General features: G+C 46.9%; 1 protein-coding gene across 2 annotated transcripts in view; it reads right to left on the bottom strand.

The window, feature by feature from the left end:
• The window catches only part of PALS2 (protein associated with LIN7 2, MAGUK p55 family member), a 125,805-nt gene extending 121,390 nt beyond the window's left edge, over window positions 1-4,415 (bottom strand). For both annotated transcript variants that reach the window (XM_074945769.1, XM_074945770.1), the window contains exon 1: window positions 4,168-4,415. The gene's annotated coding sequence lies outside the window, so the exon portion shown is untranslated. The remainder of the gene's footprint in view (window positions 1-4,167) is intronic.
• Between the last annotated feature and the right edge of the window lie 1,585 nt (window positions 4,416-6,000).

Here is a 6,000-nt window from a genome sequence, read left to right on the forward strand (position 1 = left end):
TATACATGTTCTAGTTCTGCTTGAGCTAGCATCTAACAGTATGGCCATGGCACCACAGGCTAGCTGCCCAAATATGTATCCAGGGAATCAGGCAGAATCATACTTGGGCAGCTAATCTGATCTGCCACCCATCCCACCACGGCCACACTTCTATTTTTAATGTGCTAGCTCCAGTGCAGTTAGTACAAGTGTGTGTAACCATGCTAGGAATTACACCTCAGCAGCTTTCCGAGTAGCAGCCGTGTTAGTCTGTATTCGCAAAAAGAAAAGGAGTACTTGTGATACCTTAGAGACTAACAAATTTATTTGAGCATAAGCTTTCGAGAGCTACAGCTCACTTCAGCAGCTGCGTATACATATCCTTTGAATGCCTCCACTGACTTTCCTTCCCCACCACAAATTTAAACTTTCCACCTTCAAGGCTATGTAACTCGGTCACTCCCCATTCAGACAACTTTATTCTTTAATATATCAAACACTCTTCACCTCTTGATGCCAATCTTGATACCTCATTTAGGATCTCGTCCAGGGCACCCCCTATGCACAGAATTACCTTCCTGAACCAGTTGCTTGGCCACTGCCTTTTCCTTCTTCAAATCCCTTCCTCAGAAACTAGCATTTTAAGTAAAAAACAAAGAAACTGACTTGTTCTATACTGTGGCTGAAGTGGAGCACACTAGTGCCAATCACCTCAACCACTTGCTTGCATTTTGCATCCCACTTAGTCCATAGGACACAAGCCCTTTGGGGCATGGATTGTTTCTTCCATAGATATATAGGTACAGCACCATGCACATTCCAACTACTATTGCAATAATTAAAAGTGTTAAGGTTATATAGGTACTACTGACACACAACTATTAAAGAAACACTTCTCTGCCTGTAGGAGTAGAGACTTGTATATACATTGTTATTTTAAATGAGCAAGCCTGTATAGAGAGGCAATGGGATCCAGGGAACTGGACAGATCAGACCTTGGTTCTATACCCAGCTCTACCACTTTCTTGCTGTATGACCTTGCCCAAGTCATGTCTCTGGACCCCCGTATACCCTCCCACTCTACACCTACCCTATTTATGTTGCCAGCTTTGGGCCAGGAACGGTGTTACTCTGAATTTGTACAGAGCCTAGAACAATGGGGACATAATCTCAGTTGAATCTTGACTGTCCCATCCCGCTAACAGAACTGGAAGATGCTTACAAATGGCATTTAAACATTACAGGATCAGATCCTTATACAAGCAAGTTTCACTCTAGACCATTATTTGTGGGAAAGGTTATTATAATTAGTCTTGGCATTCAAGAATAAATGATGCTTTCTAGATTTCTGAACATTTCAAACTTACCCAAGTTTTGCTCCAAACCACTAAATATAGAGTTAGTCCAAGGGCAATTTTTTAAATCCAAAATTTCTTGGGGTTATCTTTGTTTAAAGGTTTATCCTTTCCACATCCTCACCAACAGTTTGAAGCTTGCATACTTCGGTAATTTACATTTTTTTTTATTGAAAAGGTTCAGGTGATTAGTCCATTATTTAAATTATTTGCTTCTGCTGTTTTCAAAAAAAGTTGTAATTTTTTTTAGAAAATGATCTACTGCACATATGCTACAACAGCTTTTCAATCATTTCAGAAATTTTTGGTATGCACAGTTGGTCCACAAGTATAGCAACAGAACAAATACAGCTCTGAAGGAGCTGTGATGGTCTAATTGGCAATAACCTTTACGTTACATTTTCTTGACAAGATAAACTGAAACAGCAGTGAACTGCAGAATCTGCATATGGAAGCAAGCACACTGAAGTTGAGGAGTTGAAGGCTCAATACATTCAATAAGATATTGGTGGAGTGCTATTGGAAAATAAAATGTTACAAAAGTTGGAGAGTCTCCTCTACAATAGAGCCACACAAATCCAAAGCCAATACTGACAGGTTTCAGAATAGCAGCTGTGTTAGTCTGAATCCTCAAAAAGAAAAGGAGTACTTGTGGCACTAGAGACTAACAGATTTATTTGAGCATAATTTGTTAGTCTCTAAGGTGCCACAAGTACTCCTTTTCTTAAAGCCAATACTGACACTCCAGCCTTATTCATGACATTGTGCCTTGACACTGCAGACATCTCTGAGCAATGCGTGATCTCAGGTAATCTATGTTTATATGGTGCAATACCCAGGCTCAAGCAGATATGAAGGCAGAGAGACAGCCTCTGTACTCAACATTCTTGTGTTTTGTCAGTTTGATCTTTTCTTAAGAGCCTTTTAAGATTATTTTCAAAATATATGAAAAAGTAGTTGATAAACCAACTACCAATCAACATTTTATTTAAAATGTAAAATTTCTCTATGGCATTTCTAAACTGTATTTGGCGACAAATGTTGGCTCATTTAGGAGTTTTAAAAGCCAACCACCACAGCAGGAATAGAAGGAAACATTATGACACTACTGACAACCAACCAGTTTAACAGACAGTGTGTGTTCATAAGTAACACACCAAGATTTGTTCAAAGCCTCCTCTAGATGTCTATTTATAGCCACCCAGCCTCTCTCCAATTTCCCTCAGCCCCTCCTCTTCCCAGAGCCAAGTCAAGGGAAGTTTAATGGATGCAATCCTGGGCCCTGAGCTGCAGAGCTGACAGGAAATTCTGCAGTTCCAATCCAATGATCCCATGTACCGCAACTGGAGATAGAGAAGACATGAGTGGTCTGACCCAAGTGGGAACCATACATAAAGGGTCACCCATAATCGCTACTCCATTAAGCAAACTTGTTTTCCCCTCATTTAGTGTCACTGCAGCACTCGTCCACACACATACACCAGGGTCCAAGTGCAAGATGTTTACTCCCTTCCCCAGTCAATCCATCAACTGCCTTAAAAAACAAAAAAGAGAAAGGTTTCAGAGTAGCAGCCGTGTTAGTCTGTATTCGCAAAAAGAAAAGGAGTACTTGTGGCACCTTAGAGACTAACTAATTTATTTGAGCATAAGCTTTCGTGAGCTACAGCTCAAATAAACTGGTTAGTCTCTAAGGTGCCACAAGTACTCCTTTTCTTTTTGCAGAAAAGAGAAACATTCCGTTCGGAGCTGACCCTGCACAACAGCAATGTCATCCATGTAGCATCTTCATGTTTTAATGCTACCTTACTACTGTATTTGACGGGGGGTGTTTTATGAACTGGAGTACATATTTTTGGAATACTGTCCAAAAATAAAATGATTGAAAAGGAGACTCCAGAACCCAACAAAAAGGTGTGTATGTACATCTATAAAGCAGAATGCCAGACAGCTGGCTTCTTCTCTCTCACCAGCAACAACATCAAGAGCATTCACGCTTTGGTGAAGCTGAATATTTCCTCCTGCATTTAGCACACACTGCAGCCCTAACTCTGCCATGTATCCCTCTACTCCCCCCCCCCCCCGACACCCCATGTACTTCCATCAGCCTGTAGTACCAGTACAAAACCTAATAAAGTGACAGCCCTGTGACAATTACAACCCACCCTCATCCCCGATCCAAAGCAGCCCTCTTTCCCCCATCTCACTGCGGACTGCAGCGAGGGGGGCGGGAGGGGGAGGAGGTAATTCCTCGGGGAAGGAGGAACGCCGAGCAGGGGCAGCGATCGGGAATAATCCCGCAGGAAGGGGAGATAATCCCTAGGAGGGGTAGCACGGGATCAGAAAGGGGGAGAAGGGAGGCAGCAATAGGGAGAATAATCCCCTCGGGGAGGGAGGGCGGGAACAGATAAGCTCCAGGAGAGCAGAGAATGGGGGCTGGGGAGGGAGAGATAATCCGGAGCGGCCGGAGAATCGCTGGGGACACGGCAACAGCGAGTGGTCAGTCCCCACCTCGGGGGCAAAGGAAAACCCTCTCTCCCTCGCCGCGCTGCCATGTTCCCCCGCAGGTATGGGGCTCGGGGCGGGCCTGCGTGCGAGCGGCTCACACACGGGGCGGCTCGACCCCCGGAGGCAAAGCAGCCTCCTCACAACGCCGAGGCCAGCTGGCCCCACTCGTTGCAGCCTCCCGCCGGCTGCGCCCGGCGGGGGAGAGGAGCGGGGCGGAGAGGTCTCCACCGAGAAACCAGAATAGCAACAGGACCCCCTCCCCCGCGGCCTGAAGGGGAACCCCGTCAAACACCCCGCACCGACCCCACCGCGTGACGGGGGCACTCACCGGCTGGCCCCGGCTCCCTCGCCCCGGCTCTTCCTCAGCGGGCACAGCTCAGCCCCATCTACAAACTCGGGCTCAGCTAGTCGGGTGAGGGGAAGTGCCCGGAAAGCCGAGGCAGCTCCTGCCGTTGCCCGCCCGCCTGCCGGCCGGCCGCCACAACTCGTGCTCCAGCCCAGGCGCCCCTTCCTCCCTCACAGCGCGCGCGGCCGCAGCCACTATGGCGCGTGAGCGCTAGCGGGGGCAGCGGTTGCGCTTCTGCCGAGCGCCCAACAGTTGCTCTAGCCAGAGAGCGCGAGCGCGCCGCCCCCCCTCCTTTCCCCAGGCCCCGCCCCTTTAACTCTTCGGAGCCCACGTGGCTCGGCCCACGTTTGGGAGCTTGCGCGCGCGGGCCGCCTCCTCTTCTTAGTGCGCCCGGGCCGGCTCACGGGCCTGGTCGCTTCGCAGGAGGGAGCCGGGATCTAGTTGAGGGTGTCCCTCAACTAGGGTTGCAGGCCTTGGCCCCTTAAGGGAACGACAAATGGTGCGTTATGTCCATTGGCTGCAGCTGATGTTTGGCCCGAGTATGGGCGGCTTCGTTCTGGAGCGCGGTGTCAGCAGGGTCACGCCCTTAATTAGGCTGTAAAAAAACAAAAAACAAAAAAAAAACCTGCTGTGAATCATGCCCTGCACACAGTGGGCTGGTGTGCACAGCCCATTTCCTGGATCCCAATGAGGGGGGTGTGCACAGCCCATTAACCCCCCACTGGCTCTGTGCCTGCCTCGCTAACAGCAGGTTTGGGACTCCACTGTAATCCCCTTGGAATCAGTAGGGGTTACACCAGGGATTAATTTGGCCCAATGGGTGGGGATCAAACGTGTTTAGGGACCCAGATTTAGGGTTTAACACACTCTTCTCTGGTTGGTGTCTCCCATTGGCTAGTTTGGCAGCTCCTTGCCTAGGATGCTTGATTTTGTGGGTCCCATTCTAAGACATGGATCTTTCCCCATTCATTTTATAGGGAGTCTAGATGGCTAATGCAGGCTTTGTGAAGTACAGTGTGTTCCTCAGATTTTCTAGGTGCTTAAAAGTTAGGTTCTGTGATGCTGAGCCCTGCAATGCCTAAGTCCCTTTGTGGAACCCACTCAATGTGCTTAGCCAGCCAGTGAGAGAGACTGGCAAATGGAAAGAATGGAAAATTGAAAATCTAATTTTCCTTTCAGCGTTTACTCGTTGTTTGCTTTTTGCATTTTACTCCATTTGAACAATGACAATAGACTAATGATATCACTGTGCCACAGAAGCTTTCACGTTTAGGTTCTCATGGCCTGGGCGAACCTAATGCTGCAGTATCTGAGTTGCAAACGCTGGGCCAATTTATGTCCTTAGATTAGATATGCACGCAAAACTCCCATTGAAGCCAGTAGGAGTCATGTGCATATAAAAGGAAAGAATTAGCCCCAATGCAGGAAAATATTTAAATCTAAAAAACACCACTATCTGTTTTCATTCAAACTTTAAAAAAAAAAAATCTGTTAGTCTGTAAACCCATTTTTAAATTGAACATACATTTTGGACTTAATCTGATTACGCCACTTTAAGAAAACCAAGTAGAGTGATGAACACATGATCACTCTGTGTAATGGCTCAATGCGATTCACACTGGCACTAGCAATGGAAGTAGTAAGGGGGAGGAGAAATAAGGGCTTACACAGTCAGAGCAATTTGGAGTAGAGTTCATTTGGAAAAAAAAATTGGCTAGGTATTGATTTTCATTTAACAGATTGGGGTTGTGCTCTACCACTAGATAAAGAACAAGCTGACTTTTTTGCAGCCAGAAGAGTCAAAGGAAGCAGTGT

The sequence above is a fragment of the Natator depressus genome, chromosome 2, assembly GCF_965152275.1.
Source record: "Natator depressus isolate rNatDep1 chromosome 2, rNatDep2.hap1, whole genome shotgun sequence".
NCBI lineage: Eukaryota > Metazoa > Chordata > Testudines > Cheloniidae > Natator > Natator depressus.